Source organism: Vicugna pacos, unplaced genomic scaffold (genome assembly GCF_048564905.1).
Source record: "Vicugna pacos unplaced genomic scaffold, VicPac4 SAC-SAT, whole genome shotgun sequence".
NCBI lineage: Eukaryota > Metazoa > Chordata > Mammalia > Artiodactyla > Camelidae > Vicugna > Vicugna pacos.
The window spans coordinates 17,487,337-17,502,904 of NW_027328721.1; the positions used below are offsets into that span (position 1 = coordinate 17,487,337).

Sequence of the window (15,568 nt, forward strand, 5' to 3'; positions counted from 1 at the left end):
ATACATGCTGTTTCAAAGACTCTCACCCAATGTGGACATTTACATTGGTCCAACTAGTGCAAGAATGTTAGTAGCTAGGTGGTCCCCACAGTTTTAGATTTTATCCTATTTCCAGTAATGAAGGTGTCTGAGGAAGCAGAAGTGCTCTGAGTCCACGGAGGACTGGGGATTTTTATCATTTGTAGGGACATAAAGAAATGAGCTTTTAAAAAGTTACCGAAATAAAAATCATACAGAAGAATGGAGGTATGACATTCCCCTAAATTCTGCAAATTCTTTGGCCTCTTTGGATGATGACAGGTAATCTAGCCATGTCTGAAAAGAAGCTTTTCTCTTCTGTATTTTAGATGGAAGTCTATCTTCTGATGCAAAACTTCCTTCTAGTGATGGTCCTACACATGGCAGCTTTCACTTCTTTATTTCTCAAGCTGTAGATGAGAGGATTCAACATGGGGATGACTGCTGTGTAGAACATGGACACCACTTTATCGAGGTCCAAAGAGAAAACTGCCCCCGGCCTCACATAGATAGAAAAGAGAGCCCCGTACAAGATGGAAACATCCGTGAGATGGGAAGAGCACATGGAGAAGGTTTTGTGCCTCCCAGCAGCAGAGGGGACCCTCAGGATGGCAAGGAGGATGTAAAAATAGGAGATGACAATGGTCAGGCTACTGACCATGAGGACAGCTCCAGCCACAACGAAAGCTAACAACTTATTGATCCGGGTGTCCGCACACTCAAGAGAAAGCAGAGGGGACAAGTCACAGAAGAAATGATTGATTACATGGGAGCGACAAAAGGGAAGTCGAAAAGCAGCTGTTGTGTGAGTCATGGTGTTCAGAAACCCCGCAGTGTAGAGTCCCGCCACCAGCTGGATGCAGAGCCTTCAGGACATGGCAACGGAATACAGTAGCGGGTTACAGATGGCCACGTAGTGGTCATAGGCCATGGACGCCAGGAAAAGGCACTCGATGGCCACAAAGAACCCAGAGAACCACTGCTGCAAGGCACAGCCCAGGAAGGAGATGGCTTTCCTCTCAGCAAAGAAGTCAGCGAGCATCTTGAGGCCCACCACTGACGAGAAGCAGATGTCCACAAAGGACAGGTGACTGAGAAAGAAGTAGATCGGTGTGTGGGAGCAGAAATTGAGCCGGATGAGGATAATCATGCCCAAGTTTCCTGTCATAGTAACGAGGTAAAAGAGTAGGAAGAGCAAGAAAATGAAGACTTGCTGCCGAGGATGGTACTCCAAGCCTATGAAAATGAACTCTGTGATCTTTGTAGAGCTCTCAGCAGCCATCAGTGGGTTTTGGTCTCTAGAGTTAGAAAAAGAGAATTGGTAGCGAATACAACTTTAAATTTCTTGAAAGCATAACGTGATACACAAGAAAAGAAATTACAGATTTTTGATTTAGGAACACTGGTGTTAAAAAAAAAAAAGCCTAAATAAAGTGCTGGCAAATAAAATACATTACAGTTCTAAAGAGCAACATGGCTTAAATGTTTTAAAGAGAAAGTTAAAGTTTAACTAAGAATTTGGTCTACATTAGAAAACCTATAAAACTATTCACTATGTTTACATATTAAGAAAAGCATTAGTATTATTTCAATACAATTTTTATAAGAGTTTGATTAAATTTGGCTCTCAAAAAAAAAACTTTTCAGTATGGAAAAAAAAAAGGAAACTATTTAACGTAGTAAGAAAGAACCTTCCTGAAGCTTTCAGAGGAAGCATGTGTAGAGTAAAACATGAGGAACGTTCCCATTATAGCCAGAAACTATATAAAGATGCTCACAATTTATACTATTGAACAATATATTGGAGATTGCAGCCAAAACACTAAAATATGAGAAGGAAAGATATAAGAATGTAGAAAAAAGAGAAGAAAATACAGTCAGCATTTGCAGGCAAAATAGTCACCCACGTAGAAAATGGATGAGTCAACTAATAAGATTTTTCTAAGAAAAAAATTTAAGAGTTCAACAAATAGTTTAGAAGATCAATGTAAAAAACTCAATAACAATTGCTTATGAGTTGTAATGAAAAAACTCATATTCATCAACTCAAATTGATCAACTAATCATAAAATAAGCCTAACAAGGAATCTTCCAAATCTGTATGAAGAAAAGTACAAACTGTTGAACTTTACTGAAGCAAAGGAAGAAATGCCTAAATCAGTGAAAAAAATGTGTTTTATGTATTTCTTATGTATAAAACAGAAACAGACTCAATTATAAAGATTCATTTCCTCCTGAGAAAGTAAAAATTAACTCAGACTCGGGGAGTAAGGACTTGTGTGGCCATCCTTTGGGCGGGAATAGCAGACACAGGTAAGTCATCTGTAAGCAGAACAGGACACAGTACTTCTCCCGCAGATAACATTGCAGCTGCCAGCATTTAACAACACTTTCTCTGAGTGACAACCGCCTTGTCACTCAATGAGAAAATGTATCTTCTAAAAGTATAGGCTAGCTAAAAATGTTCATTGTTAATTATACCAGCAAGATGAAACATGCCACTCTGACCAGGAAGATCTAAGTAAGTCACTTTGACATGGCTAAGGAGTCTCAATTTCCCACACAGGCACAGAGCTTCTCAGGAGGGACTTCCGGACACCACATTCCACATCCATCCACACTTTGTAGTTTCTAGGGAAACAGGACCCTGTGTCTGCACGGTGGGCGTGTTGTGATATTGTCTCCTTAACATACAGCCTGCTTTGTTTTGAGCTTATCGAAAGTTTTCTTGATTTAAATTTCATGTAAACTCCACCCTTTTTAAAAATCCCACAATAACTTTATTTCCTCTTTGCTCAGTGAGATACCCATGGTGCTTCTGGTGTGTGATTGTCTCATTGGAATGGCTCAATAAAGCTGGCTTGGTCCAACTACAGACTTGTTCCTGGCTGTCTTAGGATGACTGAGCAAGGACACTCACCAAACTATGTGGCTAATTTAATGCAATTTCAACCAACATCTAAATATAATTTTTAATGAAACAATCTGCTTGAAAAATTTATGGAACAAAATGTATTTAAAAATAGCCAATATAGTTTCTAAAAAGAAAAATTAAGATATTCAATGCGGATTTAAAGCTATCATAATTAAAAGAGTAAAGTGTTTTTACTAGAACAAAGAGATGAATAGAAAAGGACAGGAAACCTTTAGAAAAACCACAGGCAGACCTAGGCATGTATGTCAACTGACTATGAATAAATATTTTATTCCAAGTAAGGAAAGCCAAGATTCAACAAGTCAATATTCATAAAAAAGTGTTACAATAGTTGAATGGCCATTTGAGAAAATAAATACTGTTAAAATTCTACCCCACATCACTTAAATTTAAAAAATCTTAACTATAAATGTATTATATGAAAATAGTGAAGAAAAGTGTTATGATTTATTTTTAATGGTCTTCTTATACAGAACATAAAAACCACATGAAGAACATGTTGCAAATTTTACTACATCACAGTTTTAAACAAATGTATGCCAACATGCATTCTAAGTATCAAGACACACAGATTGGGAAAAAAATATTGAAACATATATTACAAAGGATTAAAATCAGAACACACAAAGAACTATCATTAATCATCAGTTAAAATAGCAAATGCTCATTGTAATAATAGGCAAAAGATATAATGCATGCCACAAGAGTGGACACCCAAAGTCCCAATAAGAATTAAAAAAAAACAAACTTAATTTTGCAAATAATCATGGAAGCCAAATTGAAAAAAAAAAAAACCTCATACTATTTTCACCTGTCAAATTGACAAAATAAAGAAATTTAAGAATATAAAACACTGATGAGACAGCCAGAAAAAAATGGCAATCACTCATGATGCAGGGTGGGGCCTCTGTATGGAAATTTTTCACTATTTTGACTTTTTTTGAAAAAGAAAGTACCTAATGACTCACAAATTCCATTACATAATATCTACCCCAAGGAAACGCAATGGAAAAAGAATGATGTCTACTTCATCATTGTTTAAAATGATAAAAAGAAAAACTGGAATCCGCATAAATATTGTCCACAAGAGCAATAGCAAAATAAACCTTGGTACAGTCATTCTATGGAATACTGTGCAGAAGTTTAAATAATAGGTAATTTTATATATGGAAACATGGTTATTTTTCCAAGACATGTGAAGAAGAAGCAAGTTACAGAATGATCTCTGCAGTATGGTTTTAGGAACAAGTTTTAAACCTTAATATGTTCATTAATTATAATTATTTAAATGTGTGCAAATAGAATAAAATAAAAGAGTCTGTAAGGATATACACCAAATTTGCAATCATAATTTCTGAGCAGAGAGGGGCCATGAACTGGTATGTGATGGATAATCAAAGGTGACTCCATGTGCACGCAAATTTGATACAAGGAGATTTTGGTACAAGGAGAAACAAAACCAAAATCTAAAATACAAAAACAAAAACAAACAAACAAACAAAAACAAAGCATAAATACAGGACAGAAATAGACTCATGGACAGAGAATACAGACTTGTGGTTACCATGGGGGTAGAGGGTGGGAAGGGATAGACTGGGATTTCAAAATTGTAGAATAGATAAACAAGATTACACTGTATAGCACAGGGAAATATACAAAAAATATTATCATAAATCACAGAGAAAAAATGTGACAATTAGTGTGTATATGTCCATGAATGACTGAAAAATTGTGCTGAACACTGGAATTTGACACAACATTGTAAAATGATTATAAATCAATAAAAAATATTAAAAAAAAGTGTAGTAATCTAGAACAAGCCCCTAAGGTATTCCAGCAATTTTAAAGAGAGAGAAGAAAAGAAAACAGCTACAATCAATTTGGGATGAGAAATGTGTGAAGCCTAGGAGGTAGAAAGTGAGAAAGTGAGAAACAATTGCAAGCTATGCATATGGAGTTCTAGATTTCTAAAATTCTAACAAGCTGAGAGAACTCCAAATTCACCCTTTACAAATAAGAAAACTGAGTTCCCAAGATATCTGAGCCAAGACCAGAGACGGTGGCCAATACACCATCACTTACCAGCACGCTGTGCTAAAGCCCATGGTTGGCTTCATGATACAACACAACTGAGGTTGCAATGAATATGGAACAAGAAACAAGTATTTATAGAATATTCAAGTCTTACCAGACTCTGCTCCAAGTGCTTTGCAAACCTCAGCCCACTTGATTTCCACCCAAACCTGGATAAGAAACACTTTGTTATCCCCAATTTACAGAGCAGGCAGTAGAGGTTGTAAGTGCAGAAGGTGGAGCCTAAAGCCTGAGAGCGAGGATCTCATAGAATTATCTGAGTTTAAGACACTGCCCTGGCTGAATACAGTCTATACTTTCAATGATGTCTCTCTCCCAAAAGGGAACCTAGACCTCTCTATGTCCCAACTCAATTCTGCATGTTCTTCATGGGATACAGAATCATCAGCCACTGTCCAAGTGCAGATTTAATGCTGAAGGATCTGTTGATTACAAAGCAAGCAATGAGGTCTCAGAGAAATAAGAGTTCAAGCTTACTCAATCACAGGGACTCTCAAACATCTGCAAACTGTGCTCTTGTTGATAGTTTTTCCATTAACCTTCCCATTCTGTGCTTTGAGCATAATGCCCATAAGCCAGTGCAATATTGCTTCCAGATGGCACCACACCTCAGGGTTTAGTGGGAGGTAGCTGTGCCCAGCCTCTCTCCCATTCAGGGCACGGTTGTTGCAGAAAAATGTGTTACAGCTCAGTGCTACAGCTCAGTTATGACAACAACATGGATCCAGGCGAGAGACCAAACAGTACTCAGAGATGGAGAACTCAGGTTTATTACACCAGCGAGCCCAGAGGAGTTAACACTTAAAGCTCTGGACCCTGTCTGTAGGTTTATACAGGCCTTTTATAGGCTGCCAGTTTTACACTTTGCAACATCATATGCAAATAAAGTACAACAGAAGTTGACCAACCAGGAATAAGCTCTGTAGAAATAGACCAATCAGGAGTGAGTTCCATGCAAATAAAGTATTACAAATGGATCAATCAGAAGTTAGGGAAGTGGACCAATCAGAAGTGAGAGTAATAACCAATCAGGAGTGAGAGTAATAACCAATCAGAAGTGAGCTCAGGGAACCAATAGAATTCTAGGTGTAAGTTAGCTGCTTTAGAGGCAAAAAGTGAGATTAAAACCTCTGGGCCAGGGAACCGGACTGTGATGGGAGGAGAGCAGCGGTCCTGCCTAGGGGTCCTGCCAGTCTTTCTACGGAGCTTCCTGCCTCACAGTCACTGGGTCCTTAAGAGGGATTTAACTTGACTGTAACCTCTTTGTGCATTTTACAGGATTTCACATTACTTCTTAGACTGTGTGCAACATTCTAACCAGATACGTGTGTATGTACCAAATAAACACATTTTAAATGTCATACATTTTTATTTTCCCATAAATCCATTTAACTCATTTTGAACTTCTTGAAGATAAACAGAGAAGCAGAAATGATAATAATAAAAAAAAGTCTAAACTTACATTTTAACGAATTCCTTTCTTCTTTAGAAAATTAAAATTAAAATGGAGTACAATTTGCATTCTTTTTCAGCATGCATTTCATCTCCTCACCTCCCCTCGCCCCACTCCCCACCCCCGTACTCTGCACAGAGAAGTCAGACTTTCTAGGAGCCACTTGGTTTTATTATTAGTTTTCTTCCCAAGGAACTAATGATTCCACTCGGAAACATAATATTCTCGTGGTTTACAGTTTCCAGAAGTAGTTACATCATTTTTTGTCCTGGAAGAATTTATGTCCCTAAAGTATGCCATACCTTGGGGATTGTATTGCTAAGAAGGATGTAAATTAAAATGTTCTTGCTTTCTTTAAACACTTTTAAAAATCCACTGGGATCACAGTAATTGTTTAGATAAATGCCTTATTTCTTACCTCCTTCTTAAACTATTTAAAGAATAAATTTTAGTGCAATGATGTAATAATGTCTGCATTTTTCTCACAAGAAGTACCACAAAATTTCTGGAACTGCTCAACTAAAGTACATTATAATAGAGGATCCACCACAAGGGTGCCTTATTTGACATTATAATTGTTTATCTTTTTCCCAACACGGACAGGAAAATCACTGAGAATCAGAATGTATGAAGAGTTTCTATTCTATTCGTGCAGGTTTTTTTCCTGAGGAATTGAAAGAGGTTTCACTGACAAAGGCAAGCCCGATGCTACATTTTTAAGCTTCTATTGATGAATAACAGAGAGAAAAATGTACACATCTTAAGTGTACTGCTCAGTGATTACTACAAAGTGAACACAAACATGCAAGCACCACCTACGTCAAGAAATACACCATCTCCACCATCCACATCATGTCTGTGAAATTTATCCCTGGTTGAATAAATCTCTAGTCCATATATTGCATTGCTGTTAGTATTCTAATATATTGATATTTCACAAATGATTTATCCATTTCTGTGTTGTTGGGCATTTGAGTTGCTCTCAGTTTTTACATTTTGGGAATTTTTCTCCAAAGATCATCCAGTGAACACCATGTCCTTTGGTGTTCATGAGCACACATATCTCTTGGGAAGATACCTGACAGTAAAATTTCTTTGTTATAAGGTATGTATATATTCATATTGACTGATATTTCAAGGAGTTTTCCAAAACCCATTATTTACACTCCCATTAGTAGTTCATGAGAGTCAGTATTTGTCACTTTGGCCATCTCAGTGAGTGTGGAGTGGTATCTCATTGTGCCTTTAACCACCATTTCCCTGATTTCTAGCGAGTTGAGCAACCTATTGCAATATTTATAGGACATTTACATAACCAGTTTTATGAACTGCCTGTTCAAATGTCTTGCTCACATTTTTTGACTGGATTGCCTGTCTTTTTTAAAGTTAATATTTATCCATATATTCCAGGTATATCAACTATATGCATTGTAAATACATTTCCCTTGCTGTGGTTTACATGTTTATGCTCTTCAGTGTAAGCCTAAGTTCTCAATTTTAATGTGATTCAGAGAATCAATATTATCTTTCATGTTTAGTATGTTTGTACCTTATTATTATTTTTTTAATTTGCAACCACCTGTAACAGAGATATTCTCCAATATTATCTTCCGGATGCTTTAATTCCTTGCCTTTCACATCTTGATCTCCAAATCATCTGGAGATGATCTTAGTGTGTATTGTGAGATGGGGGTAAATTCCATTTTTTTCCATGCAGACATCCAATGGATCCAACATTATTTTTTAAAATCATTTTTTCTGTCCCCAGTATCAGCTTTGTCTTAAGTGAATATTGTTGAGAAAATGAGGATGCTAATTATACAGGAAGAAACCTGCTGTCAAACCAATTTACTCGAAGTATATCAGTATTTTCAAATGAAAATACACTGAAATGAGCAGAAACTTTATCAGAATCAATTTGCAAATACTGTCTTCCCAAAGTACACTGCATGAGAAAGCAGAAGTTATTATCTTTAACAGCTTTACATCATTGTATTATTTTATTTCGGCAAGGAAGGGAGATAATTAGGTTTATTTGCTTTTAATGGAGATACTGGGGATTGAACCCAAGACCTCATGCATACTACGCATGTCTTTTAAAGAAAGCCTTCAGAGATGACAGTGTGGGTCTCATTGAGTCTTAACTTACAATGATACAAAAACATGGTTTATCCCCCTCATTTCTTGGATATGTTGCTATGTTCCAATAAATAAAACACAGAAATATGTTTGAAAGAATATTGTATGTGGAAAAAATTAAAATGTGAGTCCAAATTATGAGGTCATGGGCAATCCATTGATTCTTCATGGCTGTTTGGCTCATTGTCTGTAAAAATGGAATTAATATCCTGCCTATGACACAAAAATCAATAAATAACAATAGTAATAAGTAACACTTTATTAAAGAACTGGAATGTATTCTACATTTCACATGCACAAATCATGGCAAAACCCCTGGAAGTTATTATTATGAGCAAAAAGTATAGGGGATGTAAAATACCTTGGTAAAACACCTCCTCTAAACATGAAAGTAGTAGTAGAGAGTGCTATGGTTGCATGATTCCTGAATAATTCACCTTTTCAATTTTATTGATATACAATTGACATACAATATTGTGTTTGCCCAAGGTGTATGACATGATGACTCAGTATTTATATATATTGCAACATGATTACTGTAATAAGTTTATCAATTCCCTAACAGAGTTATAAATTTTATTTCTTGTGATGAGAACTATTAAGATCTACTCTCTCAGCAACTTGCAAATATACAATGCAGTATTGTTAACTATAGTCACCACTGTATGTTACAGCCCTAGACGTATTTATCCTATAAGTGGAAGTTTTTACATTTTGACCATAGTATACTTTTTAACAGTTTGTGATTAATGAGTCAAGGTCAAGATCACAGACAATGAGAGATCTCAACATATTATAAGCAAAATAGAAATACTTCTAAGTCACTGGTTATGATGATAATATTTATTCAGGATTTAACAAAGAACCTCTCATATCCTAGTCATAAATTTTTGTGTGTATATGAGTAACAATGTTTTTTTAAAGTCTTGGGATTCAGTAATCTACTTATCTGAGTTTAAAGTTCTAAAGTTCATCTCTGCTGAATAAGAAATAAGAAAAAACAAAATGAGAAAATTGTAACCTAAAGACATTGTGTGACTTATCGATGACAGAGTAATAAAGAGTGAATCTCAACACACAATTTGCAGTTTTTCCATCGTACATAAATATTAGCTCTCACTCTGCAGTACAAATGATGTTCTAATTTATTTACCTTCTCAATCTATAATACAAACAATGTCATAGTTCACTTACTCAAAAGAAATTTCTTCCTTTCAAATGTTCTTCTGAATGAATCCTTGACCTCTTTGTTTCTTAGGCTGTAGGTAAGTGGGTTTAACATGGGAATCACAGCTGTGTAGAACACAGAAACCACTTTGTTAATATTCAGGGAGAAACTAGAACTCCAACATACATAGATAAAGAAGAGTGTCCCATAAAGGATGGAGACAGGTGTCAGGTGTGAAGAGCAAATGGAAAAGGCTTTCCACTTCCCATCAGCAGAATGGATCCTCAGGATAGCGATGACAATGTAAACATAGGAGACCAAGGTGATCACACCACTGAGTACTCCTAGAGCTCCAGCCAAGAGGAAAAGTAAAAATTTACTGATCTGTGTGTCTGCACATGCCAGGGAGAGAACAGGAAGGTCACAGAAGAAGTGATTGGTGATATTCTGACCACAGTAAGGCAGGTGAAAGGTGAAAGTTATGTGGATCATGGTGATTTTAAGACCCATGGCAGCATAAGGCCCTACCACCAGGTGCATACAGACTTGCTGGGACATGGGTGTGCACAACAAGGACTTACAGATGTCCATATACTGATCATATGCCATGGAAGCCAGAGGGAAACACTCAGTCACTACAGACCAAAAAGCCAGATCTGGGCAACACAACCAAAGAAAGAGAAGACTTTTTTCTCCACTAGGATGTCAGTCTACAATTTGGGACCAATGACAGAAGAAGAGAAGCAGACATCTACAAAGGACAAGTGGCTGAGAAATAAGTGCATTTGGGTGTGGAGTCGAGAATCCATCCAAATGAGAGTCATTATCCCCATGTTTCCCAGAAGAGTGACAAGATAAACCAATAGAAATATCATAAAAAGAAGAAGCTGGTGCTGGAAGTGATTTGTTAAGCCCACAAAAACAAACTCAATCACCAAAGTGTGATTTCCATTATCCACTTCTCTGATCTAATCTGTAACGAGAAAGAGAGAGATTTTTCCTTTGAATCAATTCATAGTTGGACTTATTTTTAAAAATAAATACAACTTCTATGTTTTTACATATTGCAGAGTAGACTGACAGATGACAATCCTGCCTTCGACCTCTAGGTGGTCATCATAACTACCTACTAACTATCTGTGTGATACTGAGTAAGTCGCTGAACCTCACTGGGCTTTTCAGTTTCTTCTTGATCAAAACAGAATTTTTGAAGGGAATCAGAATTTTAGGTGTAGGGGTTCCCCTTGGAGATTACCCAAGGCAAGTCCAGATTATTAACTCTGTTCAAAAGCCCCTGCTTTTGAATGGAGGATATTTTAAGACATATTTCATAGATAAGGTATTATGTGAATTTGATGAATTCAGGCTGATAGCTCTCACTCTCACCTTGGGTGATGGGTGTTAAGAATGTATCTTCCTTGTCAATTCCTTTAGATTCTAGAAGAATAGTGTTGTATCTACAGGATAACTTCTGAAGCCTAAGAAGGAGTGCAAGCTCAGACAAAAGAAGCTGGTTTTTGAACAGGATTCAAAGGCCACAACAGTGTCTACTCTGTGATGCTTTCTCCAAAACACCTCCTGGTGTATCCTTTTCATCCTTAAGATATTATTTTTCTTTCCCAGCTTCTGATAATACTCCACTGGTTACAACACTGACTCAGTATTTAAGAACCAGTCTCTTACTATGGACTAAAAACTTCAAAGGAGTTTGACAAGATTAACCAGTGTATATACTAACAGTATGAGGAATGTAGGTGTTTTAGAGAATAATGACTAAGAATGTCCTCAAATTGATGTTCGACACCAAATCTCAGATCCAGGAAGCTCAGAGAACACTAAGGAGGATAAATGTCAAAAACAAACAAATAACTATACCTAAGCATAAAAATTTCAAAATACAAAAAAATCAAAGGTAAAGAAAAAAGTCCTGAAGGAAGCCAGAAGCAAAAACAAAAACAAAAACAAAAAAAACAACATCTCTTGAGAAACCATATCTTATTAAAATTGATGCCCTCCTCCTAGGCACCAATAGTGTATATCAGGGGATTTCAGTGTCTGGAGGCATTCATTGATGTAGAATTTCTCTGCTCCTCATATTGGAATCCACCCTTTCATTCCAAAATATGGAGAACCACTTATAGACCTATGGGATGAACAAAAAAATGTAACTCCAAGTGAATTTCCATCACACCTAATATGAAGAATCAGCTGGGAATACTTCTCACTAATAAAAACAAAGCAAAACCAAAAACATTATCCTAATATGAAACATGTTACACTTATAAAGTCTGAAGGAAAAGAATATGATGCTGCAGTGTTGACAGGGTAATTAATCCTCCAAATGGAAGCCACACTTATGTAGTGCATGAAAAACAAGCAGAGTTATACATGTAATCATGGTACAAAGAGTATTCTAGACAGAAAAAACATCAGGGCATCAGAACTGCAGTAACTAGAGCTTCAGAGGACAGTTGGTTTTGCATATATTTGCACATATTTGCATATATTTACAGAAGGAACTCAGCCATTGAGGAAATTTATAATTACCACTTGCTTCCTACTGTTCTTCTCCCAATCCCCTTTCAATGGATGTTAAATCATAAATGCTTAAGGAACAATTAAAAGATAGAAAACACTTCGAGCATCATACTAGGAAGTGATCATCTCAAAAGGTGACTTGTGATTTGAGACACGTTACACAGTGAAGACCCAGAATAGAGGCACTTTAAGGCAAAATTTGACTGGGAAAGAAACTGTTGTGTCCTTCTAGATAAAAAATAGGAAAAATATCTTTTCCCTTTGTCACACCTAGGCCCAAGTTTTAACAATTCTTAGTAAAATGGTGCTGGAAAATTTTACAAGACTGACAATTAGCGATGTTAGTTTTATATGGATACATTTAAGGTAATATTTACTGTTCCTTTCAAATCTCATCACACTTGCATTGTGTCACTTTTAGCATTCTGCTATCATTTCAAAGGTTTTAGTCAAGAGAAAGCATACCACTATGTACAGAAGTTATAGACTATGTGGGTGGAGGAAAATGCATATCTTTAGAGGGAAGAAGTGAGAGACAGAAGCACAGAGTGGCTGAGAACCTCTCCATTTTACTTAGGTTTTGAACAATATTTCAGTAACCAATGTTCAGATGTGTTTCATAAAGTCAGAGAATGGTGGAATGTAGAAGCAGCATTTAGAGAAGGCTACTTAAGTCCATCCTCCTCAATTTATCTATTTACTGATAAATTTATTCATTCAGTTTTGACACAGACTGTGGCTTTTCAAAAGTGAATCTTAATTACAAAGGTAGACATATTTGTTATAAAACAAGTTCAACAACCCAGATGAGGATGGAGCACCACCCCACCCTCCTGCTTCCAATGGGCATGCCACTGAAGTAACCAGTGCTCACAGTTCAGTCTGTAGCCTTCCACACTTGTCTCTATCATCTTGTATAATGCGCATGCCAATATATTCTACACAGTAGGTAGACTCTGCCCCCACATTATTTTTACTAAGTGTAATCAATTCTGCAGATTTCACTTTGACTTGGGATTTTTTTCCATTCACTTATAATAGTATCAGGGAGTTTCTTCCAAACAAAAGCACAGATATCTAAATCATTCTTTTTATAATTAGCTGCATAATGATTCATAGGAAGAAGATTTGCTTCTCCTGAAACAAAATCAGACTGTATCCTTTTATCCCCCCTATAAATCATGTTGCAAAACTTGTGTCTGGTATTTATATTTCTATAGCATAAATTTCTGAATGTAAGATAGCTAGGTCAAAGACCAAGTGCATTTTACTAGAAATCATCAAATTAGTTTCTGAAAATGTACCCACTATAGTGAAGTGTAGAATACCCAAATGGTGACCTTACCAGCATTGCAACCTAATCAGCTTAATGTTCGCCAATCTGATAGATGGAAAAACAAAAACAAAAACAAAACAGATTGCAATTTCATTTCATTTACTTAAGCAACTGAGAAGTTGAGCAATTTTTGTATATATTTATGCTTTTGGCCATTTGTATTTCCAGTTATGTCATTGCCCATTCATTTGTTGGTTAATTTCTCTACTGTGTTTCATATATATGTATATACATGTTCCAACATTTTCCTGTTGGGACACTAACTCATTGTAAGTCACTTGTTCTACAGCTGTTCTCTCACTTTCCATAGTTCAGCTTTTATCAAGGTCTATCATTTATGGTCCTTTATGGATGGACTTTGTTGATCTTTCTCTTACAATGTTTGCTTTTCTGGGCTGGAATAAAATGTCTTCTCACCTGTAAGAAGATACAAATTTTCTCCTGGACTTTCTTCTGGCATCTCTTACATTTCTACTTTCAACATGTATGTAAAATATTTTATATTCCCCAACATTTTGCAAAGGAGCAGACTGAAGAAGAACAATATAAACAATATGTCTAGTATATGAATGATCTTGAAAACAGCAGACCAAGGAACTAAGGGGAATGTCTCATTCTCAGTACTGTCTTCTCTTGACCACACATAACTGAATTAACAAGAGTGGTGCAGCACAATTAGAATTCTATTTTATCTATTAAAAATTCTTTTTTCCTTTCAAACTTCCTACTGAATGCATCTTTCACCTCCTTGTTCCTCAAGCTGTAGATGAGGGGGTTCAACATGGGGGCTACCACAATATAAAACAGAGAAATTAATTTATTGATATTTAGAGAGGAACTTGAACTAGGTTGGACACAGGTGAAGAAAAGAATCACACATAGGATGGAGACAACTGCCAGGTGAGAAGAACAAGTAGAGAAGGCTTTCCTCCTCCCATCAGCAGTCTGGATCCTCAGCATGGCCACCAGGATGCAAACATAGGAGACAATGATGATTCTCAGGCCACTGAGAACTCCTATGGCTCCTGCAAAGATGAAAAGCACCAACTTATTGATCCAGGTGTCTGCACACGCCAGGGAAAGCAGTGGTGAAATATCACAGAAAAAGTGATTGATGATATTTGGACCACAGAAGGGTAAGCAAAACATGTGAATTGTGTGCATCATGGTGCTTAGAAGACCCACAGCATAAGGGCCCAGAACCAGCTGCACGCAGACCCTCTGGGACATAATGAGGGTGTACAGCAAGGGCTTGCAGATGGCCACATACCGATCATATGCCATGGAAGCCAAGAGAAAACACTCAGTTTCCAAAAAAAGACCAAAGAACCACATCTGTGCAGCACAACCCATGAAAGAGATGACTGTTTTTCTACAAAGATATCACACAGCATCTTGGGGGCAATGGAAGAAGAGGAAAATGTGTCTACAAAGGACAAGTGGCTGAGAAAGAAGTACATAGGCATGTGGAGTCTGGGATCGATCCATAGGAGAGTGATCATCCCCAAATTAAGCTCCAGGGTGACAAGGCAGACAAAGAGAAAACTAACAAATAGTACCATCTGCAGGTGGAGATGATCTGTGAGGCACAAGAAAAGGAATTCAATCACTGCTGTCTGATTCTTATTTTCCATTGGTCATCTGTAATTTGTTAATAAGAAAGAGAAACATTTTATTAGTTTAAAATATATCATTAAGAGTAACAAATAATATTTTAATTCAATGACAGAATATCTTAAACAGACTTGTTACAGAAAAGTATTGAAGTAATGTCAAACTGGAAGATAATATTCCTAGATACTAGTTCAGGACAGTTGATACAAAGATCCTATGTCAACTTGGGTATTCACCCTTGACCTCTGCTCTCTCCCATCAAGAGTCCAACTC

General features: G+C 36.6%; 3 pseudogenes; all 3 read right to left on the reverse strand.

The window, feature by feature from the left end:
- Window positions 1-355: 355 nt before the first annotated feature.
- LOC140692195 (olfactory receptor 5G9-like) lies at window positions 356-1,300 on the reverse strand (annotated as a pseudogene).
- Window positions 1,301-9,825: 8,525 nt separating this feature from the next.
- Window positions 9,826-13,696, reverse strand: LOC140692169 (olfactory receptor 5G25-like; annotated as a pseudogene).
- A 660-nt stretch (window positions 13,697-14,356) lies between these two features.
- On the reverse strand, window positions 14,357-15,315 carry LOC140692170 (olfactory receptor 5G3-like; annotated as a pseudogene).
- Between the last annotated feature and the right edge of the window lie 253 nt (window positions 15,316-15,568).